General features: G+C 43.1%; 2 long non-coding RNA genes across 2 annotated transcripts in view; one reads left to right on the top strand and one right to left on the bottom strand.

Moving 5' to 3' along the window:
• Nucleotides 1–14106, bottom strand: part of A330033J07Rik (RIKEN cDNA A330033J07 gene) — a 218393-nt gene that overhangs the window by 174231 nt on the left and 30056 nt on the right. The window lies entirely within an intron of this gene.
• The window catches only part of Gm36183 (predicted gene, 36183), a 21756-nt gene continuing 17146 nt past the window's right edge, over nt 9497–14106 (top strand). The window contains exon 1 of the long non-coding RNA NR_168048.1: nt 9497–10134. This is a non-coding gene — a long non-coding RNA (predicted gene, 36183). The remainder of the gene's footprint in view (nt 10135–14106) is intronic.

Raw genomic sequence — 14106 nt, forward strand, 5'->3', positions numbered from 1 at the left:
TTTAAAATAAATGTTGTATGCTGTAAGACAGGTGGCCTAGAGATCTTATTAGGAGTCAATAATATTATTATTAAATAATAATAATTTTAAAATAAACCTTTTAAATTTCAGAATAGAGAGAATTCTTCATGTTGTCTAGATTTAATAGAGTTAACAGAGAGGCAGATATGGGGAATTTTTAAACTACAAGGGAACGATACATATTGAATTTTTGCATTCATCAATTGCCATGGTGATTCACCCGACTGCAAAACTTAGCCTAAACACCCCACAGCTACGGAATAAATACTCAGAGATGTGCTTTTAGCTTGTGGAAATTCTCACTTGCCTACTGTCTTTTAAGCTTCAGATTCTATTGTCTGTGTGACTTAGGATCACTGCTGTCAATCACACTGCACTTAGAGCACTTGGTATGCTGTTAGAGAGCAGTGCGGTAGAGAGCAGATTGTCATTTTCAACACTTGTACCCATTCTGTGGTACTAAATGCTTGACTCCCAAGTTTTGTGGCATCCCCTGGCATATCTTGCAGTCATTTTTAAAAGGAAAAGGGAGGAAAAAAATATAAGGAAAAAAGGAAGAAAAACAGAGAGAGGAAATGGAGAAAGATAGGTGTAAGATAGAGTGGGAGGGATGGGGGATGCAGGGAAGGAAGAAGGAAAGTAGGAAGGCAAAAACATCAGAAACTTGAATACCATCAAAACAGCCACGATGGCCGAGGAGATGGCTCAGTGTTCAAATGCTTGCTGTGCAAGCATGAAGCCCAGAGTTCCAGGCCTCAGGGTTCACATGAACATCAGGGATGCATGACAACCAATCTGGGATGGTAGAACATAATGGCTGCTGAGAGAAGCCTGTACCCACAAGCTTGGGCTCAGCTGAGAGATCCCGCCTTGGTGAGTAAGGTGGAGAATAGTCAAGGAAGATTCCCAATATCAACCTCAGGACACATTGAAGATGTTCAGCATCCATTCCATTTTCCACCCTGATGGCAAAGAGAAAGATCTACTTGAGTTGGGCATGCTGATGCAATGTACTTGGGTCACTGAAAGTTCTACAGGAGGAACACAACATGTCCTTGAAAGGTTGTGAAGCCAAATGTTCAAATACTGTCACTAACTGATGGTTATGCTTTGAATCTGAAGTGCTCCCCCCGACAGACTTGTTTTGGACACTTCACAGCTGGAAGCCATACCATAAGAGGCTATTGGACCTTTAGAACGTGGCTGAAGTAGGTCCTGGGTCAGGCCTTTCAAGGTTATCAGTTCAACCACCTGTCGATCTTTTATCTATTTGCTAGTACACTGACAATAAAAAAAGAAAGAAAAATAACTGCCAACACATGTTTCCATGGACATGCCTTCTCCACCATGATGCCAAGATGGACTGAAATTACAAGCCAAAGTAAACAATCCTTGGACATTTTGGTCTTAGTAACACAAAAATAATACAGAAAACAATATGATGCCCAAAGCTGAGGCTACTGCTGTGGTAAACTGGACTGTGTGGTTCTTAAGCCTTTGGAAGTTGTCTGCAGGAAGAATGGGGAAGAGTTTGAATACTTGAGCTGAGAAACCCTAGACTATTGTAAGCCATGCTTAGTGGGTGCTTCCGGCGAGAGCTGGAAGACCAGAATTCTGATAGAAATGCAATGGACAGACCATGTTCCCGAGGTTTCAGATGGGAACAAGGAATTGAGTAGAGGCCAGTCACGTACAGACTGTCAAAAATGCTGTCTGTGTTTTGCTTATGTCCTGACAGTATAGCTGTGGCCAAATTCTTAAGTAATAATTTATTTGTCAGAGTAAATCTCAAGATGGCATAGCCTCGGGCTATAGCATGGTTATTGCTAGCTGTGTTTGGCCAGGTTTATAGCAGGAACTGGCAGTAGAAAGTTGGGAAAACAAACAATGCTGTTTTGGAGCACAGCTGTTGTAGATTTAATTTATAATCCCAAGCCTGGGTTTCTACATTGATCATTGAGTTCTCAGACAAAAGACATACTACTTTTATTATTTACAATAAGCCTTAAACAGCACAAGAGCTGGGCAGGTATCTATCCTCCATATTATTAGAATCTACATTCCTATTGGTAAACCCTAGTAATTACTTCTTATGTTACATCTGGGGTGCTCTTAACTCCAATTGGCCAGCCCTCAGGGCCCTGGGTTGTTTTGTTTTTTGTTTTTTTGTTTGTTTGTTTTTTATTTTTGTTTTGGGGGTTGGGGGCTGGGGTTTTTTGTTTGGTTGGTTTGGGTTTGGGGTTTTTGGGGGGTTTTTTGTTTGTTTTTTTGTTTTTGTTTTTTTTTTTTTTTGTTTTTTGTTTTTCAAGACAGGGTTTCTCTGTGTAGTCCTGGCTGTCCTGGAACTCACTCTGTACACCAGGCTGGCCTCAAACTCAGAAATCCGCCTGCCTCTGCCTCCCAAGTGCTGGGATTAAAGGTGTGTGCCACCATTGCCTGGCCAGGGCCATGTTTTCTTGACTCACCTAACCCATAGTGACTTCTCCTGCATTCATCTTCTTCCTCCTCTTATTCTCCTGTGACCCACTCCAAGCCCTGGAACTCTAAAACCCACCTATGTCTCTTCTGTCCAGCCATTGGCTGTCAGCACCTTTATTCACCAATCAGAAATAATTTGAGGACAAGGTCACATAGTGTCACTTGGCTTTACGTGTAGACTCTCACATCTCTGCGGCAACCAGGTCTTGAGGAACCACTGTTAGCATTAGGAAGCAAGCAGCATCAGGCCAACCCAATGCACCCAGCTATTAAAGTTAGTGAAAAATTAAGTTTGGACGAAATAGCTATAGTTGTTAAATACTGAATCAAATGCCTGCGGAGTACTTAGCTTCCATAATCAACCTGCATGTGATCTATGAAACTTAAGAAAAAAACCCCTAATATTTAAGCATATATTATTTCTTAGTTATTTGATATGAATTTTGTTTTACATTAACATTTTCCTTTGACAGTGCCATGAATTAATTTTTATAAACCTTTTCAAAATTTAAAAAGGTTGGTTGCTTCAAGAGCTTACTATAAGAAGGATATTTCACTTCAGAGGTTCTTGGTCACCACACTTGGCTTTTCCTGCTCCAAAATATTATCACTATTAGGTAAAAAGAAGCCCATCTATGCTAAAAAAATATTGAAAATACTTTCAAATTCAGTTGAAGTAGAAACTGGGAGTCATCTCATAAAGAGGGGGAGAGACTATGTTCTTCCTGTGTCAGACAGATAGCACAGGTGAGATAGAGACTCTTGTCCGACTTTAGAAGCCTGCTGGCTCCATGCATTGTTTATGTGTATGGTGAGGCATGGCATCATGAAAGGAGTGCGGGGTAGAGTAGCTGCTTACTTCATGGTTGCCAGAGAGCTGTGTCAGACAGACAGAGGGCACAGGTGCCAGAAACTGAAACTATGTAGAAAGAATAAACACAAGCAAGCCTGAAGGCAATAGACAGAGAGAAATCAGCCAGGGGACTGAGTTTCATGATGATCTCTTCAAGTGGGAATGGTTTTGTTCTGCTTTGTTTTGTTTTGTTTTGTTTTGTTTTGTTTTGTTGAGACAGGATCTCACTGTGCATCCCTGGCGAGCCTGGAACTCACTCTGTAGAGCAGGCTGGCCTGGAACTCACAGAGCTCCACCTGATTCTGCTTCCCAAGTGCTGGGATTACTGGTGTGCACTACTCCCACTCCAAGGCTTGGGTCCCATGGTGCCTTAAATATTCCAGAGTAGCTGCTATAGACACACACACACACACACACACACACACACACACACACACGAGTAAAAAGGCATTTCTCCTTCCTCACTGGAGTGGTGACAGAGCTAGCTTTGTGGAAAGTCAAGAATGTCACTACTGTACAGAAATGACAAAGCTGTCCCAAATTGCACAATATCAGGAGCAACCTCACCAGGAACAGCAATGACCCTTGCAGTTGTGCCCAGTGAAGGTCAGCCCTCTCACCTCTGTCCAGCAGGTGTGGTCCCTTCCCCTTGCTCCATTCTTACTGAAGAATGCATTCCCACCCGTCTGTCAGCAACAAGGCAGTAGCATTGTGAAAACATCTTAGAAAGCAGTTATAGCCACATCTGAAGTCAGTGGAAATTAGAAGATCTAATAAAGAAAGCTACGATATAATAATAATAATAATAATAATAATAATAATAATACCTAAGGGAACTGTTAAACTGGAAAATACAATAACCTAAATTTAAGATCTCTATGCATGAACCCAGCAGGACAATAGAGGAGACAAAAGGAAATCACCAAACTTCAAGGCAACAGTAGACATTACTCTGTCTGCAAGCTAGAAAGAAAACAGAATAGTTAAGAACAAGCAGAGCCTCAAGGATCATCAAGACTAAAACTGTGACTCAGAAGATTCCTGGAAAGGTTGGTGTGTTGGAGGCTTGGTCTCTGTCTATGGCACCACTGAGGTGGCAGAACTGTTAGCAAGGAAGGTTTAGTGAAAGAGATCTCAGTGGGGGACGCTTCTGACATAGAGCCCCAGCCCATTCCCTTTTCGTTTTCTGTCAACCATGTAGTGAGCAGCTACTCTACCCTACACCCCTGCCATGACACCATGCCCCTCTACACACTCAAGCCATGGATGGGACCAGCAGGCTTCTAAACCCAGAACAAAACCCACCCCCATCTCCACACAGGTGGATTTTGTCTCCAGCATCTTGCTTTAGGGATACAAATGGAGTAACACAGACCACAGTGGACATCCAGTGCCATGTCTTCTTCCTGTGCCAGAGGGAGAAGGGTGGAGAAGTAAAAGAGAAAAGCGCTAGATGAAAACTATGATGGCTGAAAAGTCTCCAACTACAGCAAAAGTCCTAAACGGACAAAGTCACAAAACTGTGAGCAAAGGCCAAGCAAGTCAGCTCACAGCACAGGGATTTATTTCCTCACTCTTATTTCTTATTATAAGCGAAGCCACAGTTTCTAAATGCCAGAAAAGGAAATCTTTAGGCCAGCCTTGTTTTGAAATTCATTAGAATTCTATCGAGCGTTTATGAAAAAATTAATACTGACTCTGTATAAAAAGTCTTCCCCCCAAAATAAAAGGGATGGGGACATTTTTAATTAATTTTAACGAATCAAAATTATTTCATATCATCAATACCAGAGAAAGCATAAAAGTGAGCGAGAAACTAGACCAACGTCCCTCATGAATATAAACATAACAATCCTTAACAAATATTAGCAAATAGATTTCAGCACTGGATCGGCTCAGAATTATATACCATGACCTAGTGGTGTTTATTCCTAGGATAAAAAGCCGGTTCCACATTCAAAAATCAATCAATATAATCCACCATATTAACTGGCTAAATTTTAAAAATCGTGTAATCCTATTAGCTGATGCAGAAAAGTCACTTGACAAAATGGAAGATATATTCGTAATAAAAAAAAGTTAGAAAATTAAGAATAAGGTGAACTTCCTCAAATCAATAGAGTAAAATCATATATATAATATATTTTACATTATATATGATGCTTGGTTGTAGAGTAGCTCAATGCCTTCCTCCTAAGACCAGGAGCAAAGCAGAAACACCCTCTCTGACCATTCCACTGAGCGATGCCCTGGTAGCCAGGCAGTATGCTGCACCCTAAACTTCCCATTGCTCAGGGGATGGGAACAGGAAGAAAACTTGAAATCAGATGTTCAAGAGCAACCTGAGTAAGGTAGAGAGACTCCAACAGAAACAAACAAGCAAGAGAACAAATTTCAAAATGCCATACTCTAAAACATACTCTAGAAGGTTATAGCCATTACAAGGCAGTTGAAATAAGAGCGAGGAAATAAATTCCCTTTTTTTCCAGATAACATGAATCTCTATGTAATAATCCTTACTCACCAACACTACAAAAGCCAAAACGAAACAAGAACAACAAACTCTCAAAACCCCAGGAGAAGATCCAGCAAAGTCCAGGATAAAAGATCAACCAAGAAAAATCACTCGTGAATTACATATTCCAAGACACACTGGAGGATGACTCCATGATTCCGGGCTGCTCAGACCTTGACGGAGCGTGTACCACACGATGCAGATGCAGACTTAGTCCCACCCCACAGGGAGCTCCCTCATCTCATCATCGGGTCCTCACCTGGTGACCCATCCATTTCTTCCTTGTTTCTCTAATTTTGTCATTTGGATAATATTATATTTTATTGTATTTTATTGGGCTCTCAGCTATTCTAGTGTATTCTATTCTACCTGAGACAACTTTCACCTAGGTATTCCTGGCTGCCCTAGAACTATACAGTCCAGGCTAGACTCATACCTGCAACAGATGATCCTCCTGCCTCTGTATCCCAAATGCTGAAATTAAATAGCTGTGTGCCTCTATGTCTGACTCTGAGAAATGCTTTATAGATCAATTATTACAGTTTATGACCCTCTGAGGGCCTCTTCTTCCACTTAGCATAAAGCTCTTGAAAGCTATTCAAGTTATGCCTTTGTTAATGGTAGTCTGTGCTCTGAATATTCAGAATTTTCATATCCTCCCACCTATTGTACAGCAATAGAAAATGATGGAGGCCTCTCTAAATAATATTCACAATTTTCTATAACTCTGTAATTCACAGCACAACATTTTATAAGATTGATGCCCAAGCCACTATCTCCCTGACCACATAAATGAAAATCTTCAGGGGAATATATATATATATATATATATATATATATATATATACACATATACATATACATATATACATACATATATATTATTTAGTAACATAATATGTCATAAAAAATTTTTTTAACTGCATAGTTTAAGGCCAGCAAGATGATGGCTGTGTGGCTGAGGACCCTTGATATCAAAACCCAAGTCCTCACGGTCGGTAGGAGGACAGAACTGACTTCCACAAGTTCTTTTCTGGCCTCAAATATGCATGTGCTTGCATCACCACACACAAAATAAATAAATGCAAAAAAGAGTTCACAGGATAATCCTATTGTGACTAGGGTTGAGACTAGCTAGGAGTGAGTGTTTGTACTCAAAACACAGGCAAGTAGAACACAAGTAAATGTAGCTGAAGATAACACAGAAAGAAAGAAAGAAAGAAAGAAAGAAAGAAAGAAAGAAAGAAAGAAAGAAAGAAAGAAAGAAAGAAAAAAAAGCAGACAAATCCATTTCAAGTGTCTTCAGGGGTCAACTCTCAATGTGAAGGCTGACATTTAAGTAAATCTAAATAGTATAGATGAGGTAATCAGTCATCTATTGTTATATATATATATATATATATATATATATATATGTAGAGAGGGGCTATATTATATATATATATATATATATATATATATATACATACATACATACATACATACAATCAGCCTCAATAGATTTCTTTGAATTTTTAAGCATTTGGGAACAATGTTATAATTTAAAGGCTTTACAGAAGGGTTAAAAATTGCATCAAATATAAAACAATGTGACTGGGCTTGGTGGCTCAGGTCTGTAACCATAGCATTCTGGAGGATGAGGCAGGAGGATTGCCATAAGTTCAAGACCAAAATGTGCTTTATGGTGAGCTCAAGACTAACCTGGGCTCATGAATCAAGAATGAGACCTTGTCTTAAAAGTCAGCTAACAATTCAAGAAAATTAATGACTTACTGAGTCCTCATCTTAGATAGAGAGTAAGGTTGGGTGGTGGTGGTGTTCAACAAAACATTGTCACCAGCAGTAATTCTGGAAAACTTACATGAGACAAGTGTTCCTCTCCTGACCACACATTCTACCCAGCCAATGTTTATTACCTAGTTCTGTTAGGATTGAGCTGTTTGCAACACATAGGCTGACGAGAACCATCATTTTCATCAGGGAGCCCTTCATCAACCCAGAGCATGGACTTAGCCAGGACACAAAAGGCTTTGCAGGCTCATCCCCTGCCTTCAAAGGGTTTTAAAAAATCTAAGAATAAGCCTGAGACTGGACACATAAAAATATTCACAGCAAAGCAAAGAGCCAGTGTGCAGAAATGTAGATGGAAGCAGAAGCGGGCCAACAGGCTTGTTTTCTCTAGAGTGAGATGCTGAGAAGGGAGTTTTCAACTTCTAGGCTCCTAAGACATCCAGATGAACAGCTTCAGAAATGTAAATTGATGTTCACTTAGTTCCCAGGGCCATGCACACACACTTGACTTGATACACACCCACACCTATGCTCCTTTTTCAGACCTGCTACAAGATCAAAGGACCCGTGTGGGGATGGAGTGAGGACAGGAGAGAAAAGCTTGCCTTGCCCCAACACCAGCTTTCTCCCTTCAAGGACAACTCTCTAACTATTAATTCCCATGCCAGAGATGTCTCAGATTCGTTTTCTGTTCTGGGAAGACTTGTCCATTTTGGAGAACTTTTTACATTCCTAACTTCAACTCCTGTCTTGATGTTCAACTTAACAACAACAACAACAAAGCAAAGCAAAACAAAACAAAAAACCATGTCTTTTCTAAAGAAGGGCTAATGCAAATGTCTTTCAAAGATCATTGTTCTGTGGTTGGGCAAATGACCAACACTCCGCATTCTTCCCTAAGAGTGCTGAAGGTTATCATTCCCACTGTAATGACCATGTATTTTTCCCTCTTCTGTATCTTGGCTGGAGCTTCCACTCTGCAGGTGTCATCGCTGCAAGCGTTGAATCCAACCACTAGCAAGTCTGCGGAGCCTAGTTTAGGATGGCGCCCAAATGGTATCTGAGGAACCAAGTCTGCAAGCTCCTGAAGAGCCCCAGGGAAACGGAGAAAGCACATTTCCTTGCAGGAGGGAATGCAAGAGGTTGGGGGCGGCGGCGATGGGAGTGCACAAGTAGTTATGGAGACACTTCCAACAGTGAAATGTGGATGCACAAAGCAACACATATTGCAAGAGAAGGGAGAAGGGAACCTCTTGTTGTCAGAGGCCCCGAAGGACTGAAGAGATCAGTCATCATGCCCGCTAGTCTAACACTGAATTGTTTCAAGCCCAACTTATAATTGATGCCAGCTAAATGTACTATGGATCCATCAAAATGTGGAGTTTTGGGAGGGGTGTACTTTGGGATGGAGAGGGACAAGAGGAGAAAAAGATGGAGGAGGGGGGAAGGAGGAGGAGGAGGAGGAGGAGGAGGAGGAGGAGGAGGAGGAGGAGGAGGAGGAGGAGGAGGAGGAGGAGGAGGAGGAGGAGGAGGAGGAGGAGGAGGAGGAGGAGGAGGAGGAGGAGGAGGAGGAGGAGGAGGAGGAGGAACAAAAGGAAAGCAGGAAAGCTAAAGAGAAAGAAACCCAGCCGGCGTTCCCAAGCCTTGTTGCCTGTGAACGCGCGCGCGCGGGCTGCTCCAGCTGGAAGTCATTGTGAAGGCTAGCGTCTGCGTTGTCAGAGCGACCGCCCGGCCGGCGCCAGCAGAGGGGGGGCAGGCGGGCCGGGTGAATGGGTGACGTCACGGGGACGGCGCCAGGCACTCTAGGCCGCCGAGCCAATGAATCAGCTGTCGGGGGAGGGAGGCTTCGAGCGAGGAGGATGCAGGAATGCAGCCCTAGCCGCCCGCCCGGGCCAGAACTCCGCTGGCTCCTCCAGCCCTTGCCGCCCGCCCGGCTCCTTGATCCGCTGCAGCTGAGCACCGCCGCCGCCCTGGCTTCCTGCAGGGCCACGAGCTGGGGGGTCAGTCTCCGAGGTTCTGTGCCACACAGCTACTAGTTTAAATGAGGAAAATTAAGTAAACCTTGCCCTGAGTAGATTAAGATGAGCCTTCAAAGTGTGTGAGCTCTCTTGTGGCCTTGCTGGGGGCTCTGGCAATGGCCTAAGTGCTGGGCAGCACGGAAAATAAGAAAAATCAGAGTGCCCAGAAGAACTCACAGCAGAGCTGGAAAGAAAGGAGTAGAGCAGGCCAGGGGCATTCTCTTCCATTGCTGGGTGTTGCTGGACAGTGCCTGAAGGAATCTGGCTCAGAAGACCACTGGCACAAAGGACTAGTTTTTCAATGTCCACGTCCTATATCCTTCTTTGGGGTCCATTACAGTGTCCTCCATGAAGTGTTAACGTCATTTCAGAATCCCAAGCCTTTAATCACTTGGTAAGGACTGGAGAAAGTCCGTGGAAAGTTCACACAGCACCAGAGCAAATAGACTTTAACAGAGGTATGCATGAAAACAGAATGCCCTTGAGTTCTTGGACATCTTGTTGGGTGCTTGTTGCTTTGGGTGGTGCTCAGGGTAGTGATGCAGTGTCTCTGGGGGGGGGGGGGGCTTACTTATTACAGACGATGACCTAAAATCTGTCTTCCAGCCACCCAGGGGACCTTTCTTTCTGTGATCATGTCCTTAAATCTGCCTTCCAGCCACCCTGAGGACCATTCTATGATTATGAAATGAGACTTGGGAAGACACTCCTTCAAGACTCCTCCTGAGGGTTTATGAGCCTATCTATAATTGGATAGGTTTATCATCATTTAAAACTGAGATTTGTGTTTGCTATATATGATATTCGCTCACTGCACAAACATTTTAGAGCCCTGGGCTATGTTAATAGTATACATTAGAGCTTTGAACTTGAAGTTCCTCAAAAAAAAAAAAACAACTAAAATATCAAATCACCATATGCATTAGTCACTTTTCTGTTGCTTGTGTTAAAACACTGTGACCAAAGGCAACTTACAAAAGGAAAAGTTTATTTGGGCATATGGTAGTAAGAACCCTTTTTTTGGGGGGGGGGGTCAGGGAGGGCAGCACAGCACCAAGAGCAATCATGGTGACTGGAATGATGTGTTTATAAAAAAGATAAAGAGATATATGTTCTATGGGGGTGTGGTATGGGGGAAGGGGGTGTCTCAGCGGGCCCATGCCAAGGCATCTCTTCCCCTGAGGGACCACCCACAAGATGGTATAGTATAGAATAGAGTTTATTCAGGTCATGGGGAGGGGAGTTAAGAAGGTAGTCGAGGCAGAGAAAGGCAGAGAGAGTGCGAGAGTAGAGAAGTAGAGGCCTACCATGACCACATTAGAAGAGGTGGTAAGGGAATGGGGAGAGAGGGGGAGCAAGAGGGAGAGGCAAGAAAGCAAGAGGCTAGAGAGAGGTAAGACAGGGAGGAGGGGAAAACAGCCCCTTTTATAGTGGGTCAGGCCTACCTGGCGAGCTTAGACAGAATGCTAACATGAAGCAAAAGCTGAGAGCTCATATCTTGAACTACAAGTGCAAAGCAGAGAGAACAAACTGGAAATGGTTGAAGTCTTTAAATCCCAAAGCCCACCTCCAGTGACATAGTTCCTTCAATAATGCCACACTTCCTAAGCCTCCCTCAAACAGTGCCACCAGCTGGGGACCACATGCTCAACTACATGAACTACAGGGGACATTCTTATTCTAAAGATCATACCTTGTGGTCCAGCTATACAGTTCCTGAATGTATATCCAAAAGAGTCAGTAAAGGGACTCTAGCCAGCCTGAGAAGGGCGACGAACATGGCTCAGGTGGGTCTTGCCCTTCTCCCCCCATTCTCTCTTGCCTGGTCAAAAACCTTAAAGGTAGCCACCAAGGTCTAGTTCCTTATTTGGCCACATCCTCCTCCTGAGGCTGACTAGCAAGGTCCAGCTATCAAAGTATTGAAGTCCAGCAATTAAAAAACCCCCTTTGGCTCATGTAGTTAATGTCCAATTAAAATTAAACACCTCATTCTAACACAAGGTTTCCCCTTTTGCCTTTATAAACCACCATTTGCCTATGGGGCGTATATGTCTCCTCTCTATCCAGAGGCAGTGCTGTGTCCCCACTGGGACGAATGTCACTGCCCCTCTCCCTTGTTCCCCTCCACTTCTCCCTTGGCTTCTATCTCCTGTCTTTGTCTCTTACTTCCTGCCTTTTGTTCCTTTGGGGCAAATAACTCTTCTCTGTGCGGAGAATTCGGTCTTGAGGGTCCTGAGCCTATAGGGGATCCTTTCAGTCAACATGCCACAGAGAGTCTTACATCATATTTACCGTTGTACTGTTAATGCTAGCTAACAAATGGAACCAGCCTAGATGTCCACTAACAGATGAATGCCTAAGGAAACATAGTGACTATGTTCCACAGAATTTTATTCAGTGGTAAAGAATGAATTTAGGGCATTGAATCTAGGCCTGAAGGAAACTGGGCTGGAGATTAGCACGTCAAATGAATTAACCGAGACCCAGAAGAACAAATGGTACATGTTATTTTTTAGTTTGAAGGGTCTGCATTTACATTTGTGTTATGTATGCGTGTGTGTGCTGTGTATGCATGTGTGTGCATATGTGTGCATGCGTATGTAGGATATAAAAGTAGTAAGAAGACCCTAAAAGGGGAAGAATATAAAAGGAAGAAGAAGGAGAAAAATGGAGATAGTAAGGAAATACATGTGACAAGAAAGCCGAGTGGGGACATTAGACGGGGTTTGGGGTGGAGGTTGGGGGGTGGGGTGGGGGGAATCCAGCAAGGGTAAGGGTAAGAGGGGGCAGCGGAGGGCAGTGGGGGAGGGAAACAAATAAAACAAAGTTAGATGGCATATATGTTGGAAAAGCCATGATAAATCCCACTGTTTTGCATACTTAATTTTAAAAAGGAGTTATATAATATTTCTGAAGTAACATAATTTAAAGATATGCATATAAGAAATAAACTGTAAAAATGAAAACAAATGGGGGAAAATCCTGTTCCAGTCCTGATTCCCTCAGAATTTGGAATGTGTTCAAGTTAGCGACTCACCAAGCATCTGGTTGAAATACGAAAAAAGAGCAAGTCTTGAGATTCTGCATCTCTAATGCACACTCAAGTGCCTTGGACCACACTGCTTAAAGAGGATCCTGACACCAAAATACCAAAGAACAGAATGGACCGGAAGTGAATCCCTGTGCGGAAAGAAAGCTAGAGCGAGGTGACAGAGGCCCCAGTGGGCTGAGCCTGTGAGGGATCCAGCGGGATGAAAAAGCCTGTGGAGAAGTGGCACGTAGAACTACTCTATTTATTTTACTTTAATTATGGAATATCTGGGGGAATTACAAGAGAAGGCATTAGACATTTGCTGGTGGTAACAAGACAGTGAGCCAGAAAACTGAAGAGTTTCAGAACAGAAATGTGAAGGCTGCCAGTGCCAACAAAACTAGTGTGAATGAGAAAAATAAGCCAGCCAGCTCGTGATTTCTTTAGATAATGGCCAAGTTCAGAGTAAAAACCAAATCTGAAAGGTTTTGATTGATCCAGAAAAAAACCTTCCTGCGGTTTGAAAGAGAAATACCCACAGCAGGCTCACTGTGGGAGCTGGTGGACTCCAGCTGAGTGTTATTTGAAAGGCTGTGGGACCTTTAAGGGAGGAGCCTCTCCAGAGGAAGAGGGCTTTGAGTTTGTATTAGCCCCGCCTTGCTTCTTGTCAATACCAGCAGCACGACCAGCTGCCTCATGCTCCTGTCACTATGCCCTCCCCCACCTTGATGGACTGTTCCCCCCCCCCCCGGAACTGTAAGCCAAAGTTAAACCCTCTTTCCCTTAAATTGCTTTTGTCAGATTATATACAATCAGAGCGATGATAAAAATAACCACTACGTCCCTTACAGATGCTAGCCTTATGGTGTTATAATACATACCTCTGATATATTCAACTTACAAAGAGTACACATTTGCCTCGCCATTTGGAGATTTCAGCCCAATGCTATAGTCACTTCCTTGCCTTGGGGCCTGTGTTGAGGCAGCAGACAGAGCACAGTGAAGTCCAAACTGTGGAGCCAAGATATTCATAACATGGTGGGGATAAGAAGAAAATGAAAGACCAGGGTCTCCCAATATCCCAATTCGGGTCATGCCCCAGTGACCCAAAACCTACCAGGATGCCCCACCCTTTAAAGATCAGCTGCCTTCCCAGTAATGCCACTCTGGGGATAATGCCTTTGCCATAGACAAACATGGTAGATCCAAACGATAGCAGAACAAAAACAGTGTCCTTGATAGAAGACGGTTAGATGACTCTCATGGAGCCCCTAGTGACGGCATGATGCTTTGCCATCGATTGACTTGATTTTATCTTTGTTTTAATAATCTAATTCAAACAGTCAATATTTTAGGTGCGGTACAAGTGAAAGTATTAGGGAAAAATGAAGCAAGAGAA

This window comes from Mus musculus, chromosome 13, assembly GCF_000001635.26.
Source record: "Mus musculus strain C57BL/6J chromosome 13, GRCm38.p6 C57BL/6J".
Lineage (NCBI taxonomy): Eukaryota > Metazoa > Chordata > Mammalia > Rodentia > Muridae > Mus > Mus musculus.